Consider the following 14871-nt stretch of genomic DNA (forward strand, 5'->3'; position numbering starts at 1 on the left):
TTAGACCCCATCTCATAATTTCTATCACTTCCCAGTAATAATAAACTGGGACCAGGCCTTTAACTCTTGAGCTATGGGGTGGAGGGATATTCCAAATGCAAACCACAGCACATAACTACTTATGGTTGAGCCTCTTTAGGATAATTATGGTTTTCAGGTGAAGGCAGAGGTAGACCAAATCCTCTTGGGTGTCTCTCTTTGGGAGTAATCACAAATGAGTGCAATAAGGAATTTACTCTGTGTGGGTGGACTTTTCTTTCCTGCCCACCAGTTCCCAAATAACTGACATGGAAACTTAATATTAATTGTGAATGCTCGGCAAATAGCTCAGGCTTGTTACTAGTTAACTCTTACATTTTAAATTAACCCATATTTCTTATCTAAGTTCTACCATGTGGTTCAGGCCTTGTTACCTCATTTTCTACATATCCTTCTTCCTCTGCATCTGCTGACATCTCCTCTGACTCCCAGCATCCTTAGTTTGGTTGTCCCACCTATTCTTCCTGCCTGGCTACTGGCCAGTCAGCTTTTTATTAAACCAATTGGAGTGGCAAATGTTTACAGTATACAAAAGGATTACTCCACAGCAACTTTGTCCTTGAACTCACAGGCAGGTCTGGGTTCAATAGGGACATTTACATTCCTGGGCTTAAGGAACAAGAAGGAGATAAAGCTGGAAGATGAAGTCAGTTCTCTAATACAGAAAAGAAATGTGACATGTCCGGCCTAGAAGCTTCTACTTAGGGGATAGGGAGATAGCTCACTGGGTAGGAGATCTTGCTACACAAGTGTGAGGTCCCTAGTTCAAGTCCCTAACACCCACTGAAAAATATATGCCTGTAAGACCAGAGATGTGGTCATGGGGGCCAGAAGATTGCTGCTGGAATGTGTTGGCCCTTAGCCTAGCTCCAGGTTCAGTGAGATGCCCTATCTCAAAGAAATATAAGAGATTGATACAACAGTACACTCAACACTTTCCTCTGACTCTGTATAAGCATACTAGCACTTACATGTGTGTATATACCACATACACATACACCATCCATGTGTTGATTCACACACACAAAGGGAATGCCTTAGGATGTCTATTGCTGTGAAGAGACACCATGACCACGGCAACTCTTATAAAGTAAAACATTTAATTGAGGTAGCTGTTTATAGTTCAAAGGTTCAGTCCATTATCATGGTGGTATGCAGGCAGATGTGGTGCTGGCTACATCTTGATCAGAAGGCAACAGGAAGTAGACTGAGGTACTAGGCATGGCTTGAGTATATATGAGACCTCAAATCCCACCTCCACAGTGACACACTTCCTCCAACAAGGCCATACCTGCTCCAACAGAGCCACACCTCCTAATAGTACCACTCCTATGAGCTTATAGGGGTCATTTACATTCAAACTACCACAGGGGATATTTTTGATATAGTATCAAAAGATAATAGTGAGCTATTAAAAGTTTTAGAGCGTGTAAAAGGCATCATGGCAGTGACTTATCTAGGCTTAGAGGTGGTGACACCAGAGGCCTTCAGAAATATCCTGCTTTTTTAGAAGAGATATCAATTTCTAGTCCCAGAGTCCACTCGAAGTAGCTTCTAGGAAGTTCTTCATTGTTGGCTTCATATGTTTCATGACAGCCTCACTTTGGGGCCTGAGTAAGATTCCTAAAACCAATGGACTCCAGTGGCAAACAAGTGTGGGGCAAATGGCAGAGAAATGGGAGGGAGCTGAGGACAGAGAAAGACAGCAGAGGATGACACACATAGAGAACTAATGGAGGCCTCTATTTCCTGCCTGCCTCTTCACATCCCTCCACCCATGACTCAGAGGAGCCTCTGAATGGCTTTGTTCCTTGTCTCCCATGGCAACACAAGGCCACTATGCTGGTGACGGAGACTATGAATGCACAGCCCTTCACAGGAGCAAGATGTACCACGCAGGCTGTGTGACCTGGCTCCTTTGTGTCTTGGAACTCAATGGCAGAAAACATGGCTCCCAGAGAACCTGATTCCAGAGAGTTCCTTCTAGGCAGGGTGGGCATCCCAACTCAATAAGCCACTGTCAAGGTCGGGAACCAAACCCAGAGCAGACCTTTGGAAACAAACATTCTAGGGCAGGGTTCTAGGCAAACATCTCACTGCAGGAAAGGACCTGCTCCACTCTCCCTTCCCCCGGATGTCAATGAAAAGCTAGGTAAAATGAGGTTCTGATGCTAGCACTGCCTGAACACTGCCTGGACCATCTCTGACAGATCGCTCAATGTCTATGACCTTCAGACTCTTTATCTGAGAAATGGACATGGGATGGGGAGACAGCTCAGCGGCTAAGAGCACATGCTGTGAAAGCATGAAGGCTTGAGTTCCGGGGTGCCCACATAAAACCTAGGCATGTGTACACCAGTAACCAGTGCCAGGGCTTAGAGGAGCAGAAGACTGGAGGATGACTGGCCAGCAAGTTCTCAAGGGAACTTGAGGTGAAGAGTGACAGGACAGGGACACCCAATGCTCCCCGTTCTGTCCCCTGCACACACACAGGAGCACTCAGCACTTGTGCATGCATGTGCACACACACGTGCACTCACACACATACACACATGTGCACGCACACACACACATTCATGGGCATGGGCACACACAAAAATGAGGAAGAAATGGAAATAGTGATCTGTTCTCTGAGTTCACCTGGATGCTGTAAGGACTGGGGAAGGTAGAAGTGCGTGAACTCAAGGCAGTTGGCCACAGCTGCTCTTAGTAAGATGCATTCAGCACTGCTGTGGGCAACTTAACACTTAATGGTAGCAACTCATTAAATCATTAAGTAGCCATTTGCTCCAGGAGTTTTAAAATATACAGCTGCATGCTCCCCTTGAAGGCTAAAAGCTTCATTTGAAGAGTAACGTAACTAAGAAACCCAACAGAAACAATTCAGTAACATTTGGTTATGAAAATTAGCAAACTGAAAGTGTGTAACCTTCAGATACACAGCCACCAGGCAGAGAGTTTAAAAAACTGATTCTGTTACCATAGCAACAACAATTTAAAAAAACACAGGAATATAAATTAAAAGATACATAGAAAATCATTATGAAGAAAGAGTCCACATACAACTGAGAGGCTCAAAAGATGGTTTGACTGTAAGGGAGGAAATGACTGGATGGTTGAATGGTCCATATCCTTGATCTCAGCACCAGGGGAGCGAGTGCCCCAGAGCTGGAGGCCAGCCTCGGCTACATATCGACAATGTCTCAAAAACATAAACAACAACAAAAGACCGTGGTCTTTGAAAGAAATGTTTCTGGAAGACAACATATAGCAAGCATGTTTATTCTCTCTAAAGTAATTGATTTAAAAACAACTACAATACAAAAAACAATGTTTTTTTTTTCTTGACAAGCTGATTCTGAGGTTCAGAGAGAAAAAGTAAGAAACAAAATTAGGCAGGTAAATTATGAAAATGGAAATTTCTGAAGAATTAGCCCCTAAGCAAGAGCGAATTCTAAAACTACTGAAACGAATGTCGTCCTAATCAGGAGAAATACATGAGGCAGAGATAAAGCTCAGAAAACCTCAGGTAAAAAGTTTTAGGCTATAGTAAAGATTGTATTTAAAACAGATAGAAATAGATTTTAATAAATTATATTGGTTGGCCATCTGAAGCAAAAATAAATCTGAATCCTTACCTTGCTCCCTATATCAACATAAATAATAGATGGATCAATATTGATGATTGTAAAAACTTAAGCCACAGGAGCACATCATGAGCAGGACCTAGAGGGATATTATAGCCTCAAATAGATCTATTAGTAAAGAAGAAAGGCTGGAAATCAATGAAGCGAGCAACCACTTCAAACCCAAGGAAAAGAACTACAAAGCGGACCCAAACAGACAGAAGGAAGGAGACACTGGAGAGAGCGAGAAGGGGAAGACGTGGACAAGCAGTGGTACAGCAGAGATCCTTGCCAGATGGCATCCCACATCCATGAACTCAGCACTCAGGGGGTGGAGGCCGGATTCTGAGTTCCACGTCACTGAGAGAATGAGAGCAAGCGAGTGAGTGAGCCAGAGACAGACAAACAGACAGAGAGCCAGAGAGGTGGATTGAGAGATTGATCGATTGATCTATTGGCTGATTTACTACATGGTCTCTAAATATCAGCAGGAAAAATATTAAAGATATGGTTATATAGAGAAGGATGTGATTGGGGGATTCCTAAAATCTTACACTTTTTACAAATGTAAACAGATGTTCCATGTATAATAGGAGAAATGCAATCTGAAAACAATGAGATGCCACTTTCCCTATTATGATGGCAAATAATTAAACATGGGAAAGGGTGTTGAGAACACTCATGTTGCTAGCAGAAGAGTTAAATGGTACAGTCTCAGTGGAAGAGAATTAGGCTATAGTTATTAAAATTCCAATGCCACATATCCCTTGTCTATAAAAATTAGGAAGACATACACTTATTTGTCAGGTATTTGGTTAAAGACACTCAATTGAAGATACTCCTTGAGCAGTGTCTGTTACAGAAAAAAAAGGGAAAAAATCTTAATATCTACCAGCAAGGGGCTGTTTAAATCATTTACCGCATCTCCATACAGTGACATTCTTAGCAGCCATTCAAATGATCAGGGCTGCTCTTTATGGTCTGACCTAGAAACGTCTCCAAGATGGGCTGTTAAATGCAGCAAAGATAAAGAGGGCATGGCTGTGTATGCCTGCAGAGCCAGAGATATCTCTGGATCAATACATGACAGACTGATAATCCCGCCTCCTCGGTGCCAAGGCACTGTGTGAACGGGGGCAGGTGTGGAATAAAGATTTGCCTTTTACTGTTGTGTTCTCCACGTCTCCGCCACCACATTCCACAGGTCACTGTGGGCTTCTGTATGCGTGGCAGAGCTGAAGGAAGAAACCCCCTAAACCAACTAATTTCCCTCCAGGTCCTACTCATTGGTTGGGTGGAGTAGGAAGAGGATGGGCCTGAGACAGACCAGCTGGGTTCTGGTTCTGAGCGTTCCATCTTTGTCTGCACAGTGGGGCTGACAGAGAGGCCACAGGAGCTGGTGAGGAGTAAATAAGAAAATACACACAACTCTCACTCAGTACACAACGATCACTGCTTACAGCCTTTCTGGAAACAGTTACAGTGCCAGGAAGGACAGAAGGGATTGAGCTTTGCACACCCACGTGTGCACACTCCCTCCCTAGGCTCAGGAAGAGAAACAGCAAGCCGCATTTTCTAATAGCAGCAAGGGCATTACTCCTCTCTGTACCTGAGGAGGAGAAAAAGGCGTTCCAACTGCCTTGACTTCAGTCTGGTGGTTGCATTGTCATTCAATGTAAATAATGCTCAGTGGGACCAGAGCATCAGCCAGGAGGGGGCTGGGAAGATGTGCCAGGTCATTCTTGGAATGGGAGGGCAACGTCTGTCCCACCAGGCACCAGGAGAATTGAAGGTACAAAACCCTGCCTCCCTTCAGCTCAGGAAAGGCATGGAGGTTTCAGGCCCAGCTTCAAATATAGACCCGTTTCCATAAAAGCATCAGCAGCTGTTTCTATAAATACCTCAGCCAGTTTTCCGGGGTTCTCATGTGACTTTGATGCCAACCTCAGCTGCGGGGATCCGTCACCATGGTGACTGGCCCCGTGACCAGCCAGTCTTCATTCATGGCAGGTTGCTGCGTCCTGGATTGAGGGTGGGGTGATCAAGGGAGGCAGAAGGAGGACCAAGGAGAGGGGAAAGGAACAGGGATGAGCAAGGAGTAAGGAAGAAGTTTCCAGTCCTGGGGGAGACTGCCATGCTCCAGCCTGGCTGCGAGGATGCTCTGACAGAATTATTGATCTCTCCAGGCTGCTGTCACAGGAGGAACATTTTTATTCAGGTCGAAGTAAATATCTTTGCCTTTGAGCCAGAGAATCAAAGGTTCAGAGCTGGAAACAATCCTCCATTACTGTGGTTGGTACAGATGAAGAACAAGGCCCAGAAAGGTGAGGCAATTTCTACAAGGTCACACAGCAAGTCTTTTGCAGAACTGGGACAACGATCACCAAGCTGCATGTCATTCCTGATTCCTCTCCACCTAAGTAGGGCTCCCCTCTGGGTAAGGTGTGCTGTGGCCCGTAGAGATCTAAGTATGACCTCTGATGATCGGGACACGAGGTTCCTTTGCTCCTGTGTTAGTGAACCTGGATGGAACCATGAGTGAGCACAGAATTCATTTAGTCTGTGCCAGGTCAGCCCTGCCCCTGACTGATAAATGTGGGAGGGAATGATTAACGTAAATCACGAAAAGTCCCACTGCAATTAGCAAAGCCAAGTCAGGCTTGGTCAGCTATGGAGAGCTCTGATCAAAATGTCTCAGAACTGCCATCCAGGGGACTCTCAAATACCACCCTGCTCTGTACCTGCCCATGCTTCATTCTGGGAGAAAAATAAAGAGATATGGAATGAACATTTTCCCACACACAGAGCACACAGTCACTGTTGCTTAGGTGTTAGGGGTAAGCAAATCAAAGAGACTTTCTTTTGTGAGCCAGGATCTCACTATATAGTCCAGGCTATCTTCATTTTTTTTTCCTACTCCAGTCAATGGAAGGGAACTTTATTTGGTCCCAGGGTCATGAGCCAGGTATGGCCCCCAACTTTATTTGACCTTCTTCTTGGGGTACAAGTTATTAGTGTGGCTACACTTCTCGCACAGGGGTACAGATGTGTGTAGCACTTGTGGCAGATCATCTTGTCAGAGTTGTACATCTGGGCAAGCTGATGAAGGGACAGCTCGATGATGCCACCATTCAGGCAAGGCACCAGATGCAAGATGGACTCTTTCTGGATGTTGTAGTCCGACAGAGTGCCGCCATCCTCCAGCTGCTTGCCAGCAAATGTCAGCCTCTGCTGGTCAGGTAGGATGCCTTCCTTGTCTTGGATCTTAGCCTTGACATTCTTGATGGTGTCACTGAGCTAGACCTCAAGAGTGATGGTCTTGCCCCTCAGGGTCTTCACGAAGATCTTTGTTTTGCGTCTGCTCGGCCACCTCATTGAAGGAAAGAGCAGCCTCTTGATTCTTGACCAAATTCTTTATCTTCCTATCTTAGCTTCCCAAATTCAGGGATTACAGGTATGTACCACCATACCCAGTTTGAAGAGACTCTTGCTAATTCACAAGCTATGCTTCAGGGAGGTTCTCAGATCTGGAAGTAGGGTGAACCACAGAAGTCAAAGTGGGCTTCTAGGAAGTGAGGAAGAGAATATAGCCTGAGACATGGGTTGACAGGAACAAGAGGAAATGTTCTAGGGCAGAGGCTGGGTAGTTAAGGCAGAGGAGAGAATGCGACCGTGGTGACCAAGGTTCAGAAAAGGAATTAGCTGCCGGTCACGTGCTAATTCACATGGTTCCCTCACACAGGCTGCAGGAGCACCATTGAGGGTCTGGGAGGCAATGAATCCAGATAAAACAAAGAAACCTTGTGTTAACATTTTCCTGAAAGGGACTGAGGACAAATGAAGACATCATCATGGGACTGGAGAGCAGCAGCAGCAATTACAGGTTCTGTTGTCACCTGGTCTTGGGACAGATGCTCAGCAGGTTCTGCAGAGGTACACACACACACACACACACACACACACACACACACACACACACACAAAACCATGTGTGTGCTACAGCCTAGCAGCTTCCAGAGAAACCCAGACAGAGGCTCAGAGGCTCAGAGGCTCTGCCTCTCTTTATTCCTGTCATGTTCCTATAGCTCAGGACAGGAATCAGAGAGTAGCATGTCCCTCCCGTCCCCACCCACCTCTGTTACCCAGCCAATGGAGGGACTCCAACAGCTAGCTTCCCAACCTGGAGGGGACAGAGCATTCATTTCCTCCAGAAAGGCCGAGCTTCATCTGTGCTGCTCACTGCCACTAGTGTTTACTCAACCAGGACGGCAGCTCCTGGACTCTGGAGACCCTGCTGCACCTGTGTCTGAAACGCTCCTCTGGCGGACAGCAGGGGGCGTGGACATGCACGCAGGGGCATGGACGTGCACGCAGGAAGGCCTGGGACGTGTTGACGTTTTGCTCAGCTTTGGAGGCAGGCCTGAATCTGAGTCCCGGCTGTGTCCCTTACTCAAGTGGCCTTCAGAGCTTATGTAGTCTTTGAGCCTCGGTTGCCTCCCCTGTAAAAAAACAAAGATGTGTCACCTACCCTGAAGAGAACCTGTGGTGAGATATGGTGGTCACAGTGGCACAGGAAAGAGGACTGACCAGGCAAGAGCTTCTTTTCTACCACAGGACACGGAGAAAGGAAGACTGTGTATCCACACACTTGCAAACACACACGCACATGCACACGCACACGCACATGCACACTCACACGCATGCTCACAACATACACACATATCCCCTGTGGTGGTTTGAAAGAAAAACAGCACTACCTAAGAGCCCAAGTCCAAACCCCTGAGTCTTGTGGAGGACATTTCCCATCCAAACCCAAGGAGCTGACCTATTCCCACGGCTTGCTGCACACGGTCCCTCACTGCTGCCTGTGCTGTACGTGGGCACGACCAAAAAATCATAGACCTTGGAGTTAGCTAGAAATGGGAATAAAGCTTACCTCCACCTCAAATGGATTGACCCTGTTCGGTCCTTACCTCTCCATATCTCGCTTTCCTCATTTAGAGTTGTCGGGGTTTTAAAAGATAAGGTATTGCAGCTCATGCCTGCAATCTCACCACTTGGGAGACTAAAGCAGGAGGATTGCTACGAGTTCAAGGTTCAGCATGGGTTGAACAGTGGGTTTCATACCAGCCTAAACTACCAAGTAAGGAGACCTTAAATGATGCTTGTTTTAGTTACTTTTGTAGTTACTGTGATAAAATAGCCTATCAAAGCAACTTAAGGGAGAAAGGCTCACAGTTTGTGGATATGGTCCATCATGGCAGGATGCCCTGGCGGTGGGATCTTAAGGCAGCTGGTCACATTGTAGCCTCAGTCAAGAGGCAGACTTGTACCCAGCTAGATTTCTCCTTTTCTTGAAATCTAAGATCCAAGCCCAGGGAATGGTACCATATAGCATTGGTCTTCCCACCTCAATCAGCCTACTCAAAACAATCCCTCAGAGTCATAGCCAGAGGCTAATACAGTATAGACACTCTCTCACAGGCATGAGACTTCTTTTCTAGGTAATTCTACATAGGGTCCGTTTGAGATCAATATTAACCATCACGATGCTGGTGATATGGCTTAAGCAGTACAGTGCTTGCCTTAAATGCCTGGGGCCCTGGTCTCAATCCCCAGCTCTGCAAAAACTCAGCCTGATTGATGGCATGCACTTGTAATCCCAGCATTCTGGAGGTAGAGGCAGAGGCAGAATTCTTCAGGTCATCCTCAGCTACACAGCAAATTCAAGACCAACCTGGAATGTATGAAACACTGTCTCTAAGTCAACAAACAAGCAGTGATATGCCACTGTGGTGGGCCTGTCATATAGCAAACATTACCCATGTATCCTTGCTGTTCCTCTGCAGCTGTGTGTAATGAGAACTGCAGGTCAGAGGGGGGCGCTCTCCAGCGACATCCTCAAGGCTCCTGTGTACCCTTCCTTTCGTCTCTTACAACCTTCAAGAAGTCCATACTGTTGGCATCTCCTCTACAAAGGCAAAGTTCAAGGAGACTGGGAAACTTGCGTTAACCAAATACAAATAAGAAACAGGCCTTGGATTTGGCCCCAGATCTATCTGATCACAAAGCTCAGCTTCTAACCCACAATTCCTGGGACTTGTTGTTGTCTGAGGCTTACAGGTGACTCCTCATGAATTTCTTCTTCGAGGAAGTTCAAGCAGGATCCCAGATTCTGTCTCATGAAAAAGCCAGGGAGTCTGATCGTTAGCTTTCGGTAACTATAACAACATACTGTGTTAACCACCATATAGAAAGAAAAGGATTGTGTTGGTTTATGGTTTTGGAGCCTCCAGGCCTTGATTAGTGAACCCTGTGCTCACATGAACTTTTTTTTTTTTTTGATAGTTCAATTTTTTTAACTTTTTATTGATTCTTTGTGGTTTTTACAGCATGCATCCCAATCCCACTCATCTCCCCATCCTCTCACCTCTGCTCTCTGCTCTTATGATCCCCCCACCCCAAAACAAAACAAAAATTTTAAAGTATAGCCTAAAAACAAAAAAAAAAAGGAAAGAAAGAGAAAATCTCAGTGTGAAAGTTGTGGTGTGGCCCGTGAGTCACACAATGTACCCCTTGGTCCATACATCCTTACTTGTATGTGTTCTTTGCAATGGATGGTTGGTCTGGCTCAGGGCCTCCAGCTTCTGCTACTCTATTGATACTGGGCCCTGACTGAGACTCCTCCTGGTATCCTGTTGTTGTCCTGTGTCATGGGGATCCTGTAGCTTTGTATCTGCAGGTCCAGCCCCTTCACACACTCCAGCAGTTCACAGATGAAGTGGATGTTGGGGTGGTTCTGGGCCTGGTTCTGGGTCTGGATGGTAGCTGAGTTGGTCAGCCGCCAGCTTCCCCTCATCATCACCACCAGGGCGAGCTCTCCGGCACTGCCCCAGCGAGCTCACCCGATGCATCAGGCAGCAAGGAGCAGGGGTAGTTCTCCTGCTCCCACTCCCTTGGGTCTGGCTCTCCTACACTCACGCCACCAGGGCCAGCTCTACTGTTTTGTCCAGCTCAGAGAGGGGCTGGAAAGATGGCTCAGAAGGTAAAGGCACTGACAAGCTTGTCCAGCAAGTCTGACAGCCTGATCTGATCTCTGGATCCCACATGATAAGAGAGAACCAGTCCCCACAAGTTGACCTCCATATGTACACCAAGGTGTACATACACACACACACACACACACACACACACACACACACACACACACATAAATAGATAGATAGATAGATAGATAAATAAATAAATAAATAGATAGACAGATAAATAAATAAATGTAATACAAAACTATTTTAAAAACCTAGAGTGAGAAAGGGAAAACCTAAGGCTCCAAAATTCCCCACTAGGGCATGCCCCCAACGACCTGAAGGCTTCCCACTGAAACCACTTTTTTGAGGTTCCACTACTCCCAACAGTGCCTAACTCGAGGCCAGGCTTTACCAACTGTGCCATTGGGGAGACATTTGTGGTCCAGCCTCTAACATAGGGTATCAAGAGACTTGCCCAAGGCACAGGCCATTTGGTAGCCATCGGTCCTACAGCTCAGGGCTCCTGAATCCAGAGATTCAATTTCTCCCTTGCTCCCTGCTGCCTATGGCTGAGATCCTTGGGATAGAGATGCTAGAACTGTGGGATCTTGGCCAGAAAGCCTCCAACCATGGAGGAATTTGCTTTGAAGACAAAGGATGAGTCCTGGCAAGGACAGTCATTCCTATTTCTGCTACAGACAAATGGGCAGTTGCCACGGATTCCATGATAAATCTTTCTGCTAAAGATGATGCATCACTTGGGGCTGGTTACAGGCACAGAATCTTTGGACATTATACAAGTCAATTACCGAGACCAAGGCTTCAGCACTGAGCAAAGATATTTTCATCGAGTGTGGCTGTAACAGAGCCAGACAATCCCTGGGATTCAGCTAGGAAACTGTGTCTGCTTTGTGCTTGATGCTCTGGGTGATGAGGAATGGTGAGACTTGCCTCCACTCCCATCATGATGGCCTCTACTCTGTGTCTTCCTCTGAGGTCACCGGAAAGCACTGAATCAATCAGGAATATTCAGCACATTCTAGAATCTCCGATCTACATGGGAAGATGGCTCAGCAGGTTGCCGCCAAGTCTGCCGACCTGAGTTCCATTTCCGGTACCCACGCGTTGGAAGGAGAGAAATGACTCTCACAACTTTTTCTCTGAATGGCACACATGCGTGCACACCTCCACCACCCACACACACAACAAATGAAGTAAAAAATATCTTTTTGTAACCCCTCCCCCCAGCTTAATCCATCCTTGCTCTCAGCTACCTAGAATTAAGAAAACAAGTTTTCACTCCCAACTAAACCCTTAGTACAATCTGAAAACATGGCCTTGCTCCTTCAGCCCCAGGAAAGGCATTTCTGCTGTGCTCTAGCTGTACCTGAGCCCCCAAACCTCCCAGGTTATCATCTCTCCTGCCCTTCCAGAGCCTCCACGACACTGTAATCTTCCGAATGATGCCATTCCCCTGAAATGGCTCTCAGCCAGTCAACTGGCTACACCCTTACCTGAAAAGCGCCTGGCCGGGCCTTCTGGGGCCGTGGGATTTGGCCCTACATGTTTGCTGTGCCTCTGGCCCAAGCAAGGGTTTCTTATTTCAAAATCAAAACTTGCCACCTTAGCTGATCCCCAAAGGTTTCTCCTACTTGTTGTGGTTTGGGACAGATCCTTAATACCTCTGTGCCCCCAACTTTCTCATCTGAAATTGCAGCAATGTTCTACCTGGCCCCCAAATGCTAAGAGATTCACCCTCTGGGGCTCCGAAGGGACAGTTAGAGACTGCCAGAGCATATGATGAGGGGGCTGGAGCTGGTCACAAATGGGGTGGTGAAAGATTAAACCTCGAGGGCAATAGCTTGAGTCACTGAGAGCTTGGATGTTTTATTTTAAAGCTGGTGAAGGAGGCATGGTGGTAGAAGTGCCGGATTTAGCAAGGAGAATGCCAGACGTCCAGTTAAATTAGAACCGGCGTTGCACATCCTGTGTTTCATGTGGCAAGCCTGTAGGGAGGTGGCAGAGAAAGCCCTCTGGATTCTAAGGAGAGGACACGTTGCAGGTGACAGAATGGGGAGCAAGGAGACTACATCAGGGGTTGTTATTATACACCAGGCAGTTATTGAAGCTAGTATTTGCTGAACGCTCCATTGCCAACCACCATTTCTTAGAACTTTACATGTATGATTCATTTAATTTCATAACAAGCCAATGAAACGTGTGCCTGATATCATCTCTGCTTTCCAGGTGAGGAGGCTGAGCACTGAGAGGTTAAGTAACTTACCCCAGGCTGCACAGCTAGAGAGTGACAGAGCAGAGATTCCACGCAGAACCCCACGTGGTCAGCCCTACATACCTAAACCATCTGGTGAAAACCAAATGACAGGAACTACATTAAAGCTCTCACCCACTGGAAGGTGTGAGAAGGGGACTCAGGAAACCCACTCTGTGGCCGGATGTTCGCATGTCACGTCATTTGAGATGCTACAAAGGAGGACAGTGGGACCAGAACCAGAAAAAGAACCAGCTCCTCTCCAGAACCAACCAACAACAAGGCTTTACATCTGATCCACTCCATCCCTCCACTGCTGCCCTTTATGGGTAAATGGGATACTTTAAGCCAGAGAATAAACTGTAGGGGTGAAGGGCATCCAGACAGAGGCCAAGAAGGTACCTACAGCCCTGACCAAGGGACACACAGGAGGGCAGTGGCCCCCTAAGGTTTAGGAAGTAGCATCAGCAGCAATGGTGGTTGACTGGGCTGAGTTCTGGAATAAGCGCTGAAAGACCACATTAAGCAGACAGGAATGATGACCAGAAGGGACCTGGGCCCCTCAGAGGAAAGCCATATTTAGCTTAGCAAGCACTAAATTAATGGGACCAGAACAATGAATCAGTTGAAGCCCAGAGAAACTAATGATGATCTTGGAGTCCCAGGGAAAGCAGGTCAAGGCAGAAATGGGGGCTGGGGTCTTCTGACTGCATCTGCAGAGTCTGGCACTGATGGAATCCTGGTCTAGACTCCAAGAGAGGATGGAAGCAAGGCATGATGGTACATGCCTGTAAACCTAGTTCTCAGGAGCCTAAGGCAGGAGGATCACAAGTTTGAGGCCAGTCTGGACTGCATAGGCAGTACAAGGCCAGCCTGGACTGCATAGTGAGACCCTATCTCCAAAAGGACCAAGTGGAGGGGAATGAGGATGGAGATGCTCCCAAGTGCAGGCCAGGGTCAGTGTTTGAGGTCCCTGCTTTATTTTAGGCACTCAGATTCTGCCCCTTCAAGTGGGAAACAGAAGCTGGGGCAGAGATAGGCTGAGACTAAGACATTGAGAGTCAAGAGACATCTCTCTCTCTCTCTCTCTCTCTCTCTCTCTCTCTCTCTCTCTCTCTCTCTCTCTCTCTCTCTCTCTCTCCCTCTCTCCCTCCCTCCCTCCTTTCCTCCCTCCCTCCCTCCCCGCCTCCTCTCTTTTGCTTAGAAAAACCACTGGTAACTGGCTCAGTAAACGGGCAGCTGCCCCATGGATCCACCCCGTTCTTCCTTCCTTTGTCTCTGCCACTACCTGCTGGCCTTCACCATTCTGTTTCCCTTCTCTTCCAGCTCTGACACCTTCCTTCTAAGACCTTGAGACAGAGCCCATTCCCAGCAGCATCTGCGGAGAATCAGGCGGGAGACAAACGTGCCACCTCCCATCGCAGCCAGCCTGGCTGCCTGCCTGCCTGCCTCTTGCCTTCCACCCCCTCTATGCAGCCCGCATTACCCCCTCCCTCCCAACTGTCTGGTTCACAAAATATCCCTGCTCATCGGGACTTCTCTCCTCCGGCCCACCACCCAGGGAGCTGGCGAGCTAGCAGTGAGGACCGCATGAAAGGCTCAAGGGGATAGGAGGAGGCTCCAGCCCTGCCAGCCTGGAAATGTACAAAGCCCATCCCTCGGGATCAAGCCCGAACCTGACGTCAAGCCGAGGCTGAAAATACAGTCTGGAAAGTCACGAGGTGCCCATGAAAAACGAGCTGCCCTCCCCAGACAGAGACGTGGGAGCGCGGAAGGGACGTAAATCCCAGCTTTTTAGAGTCTCCAGAGAGCAGGAAGAGCCTCGGAGCCTCTAGAATTTTGCCGAGATTTTCCCAGTGTCCTAGTCCTACTTCGGGGACTGCCCTGGACAGGCCACCGCCAGCCC

General features: G+C 47.4%; 1 pseudogene; it reads right to left on the bottom strand.

The window, feature by feature from the left end:
* Positions 1-6624: 6624 nt before the first annotated feature.
* Positions 6625-8011, bottom strand: LOC102915472 (ubiquitin-ribosomal protein eL40 fusion protein pseudogene; annotated as a pseudogene).
* Between the last annotated feature and the right edge of the window lie 6860 nt (positions 8012-14871).

The sequence above is a fragment of the Peromyscus maniculatus genome, chromosome 6 (assembly GCF_049852395.1).
Source record: "Peromyscus maniculatus bairdii isolate BWxNUB_F1_BW_parent chromosome 6, HU_Pman_BW_mat_3.1, whole genome shotgun sequence".
Classification (NCBI taxonomy): Eukaryota; Metazoa; Chordata; class Mammalia; order Rodentia; family Cricetidae; genus Peromyscus; species Peromyscus maniculatus.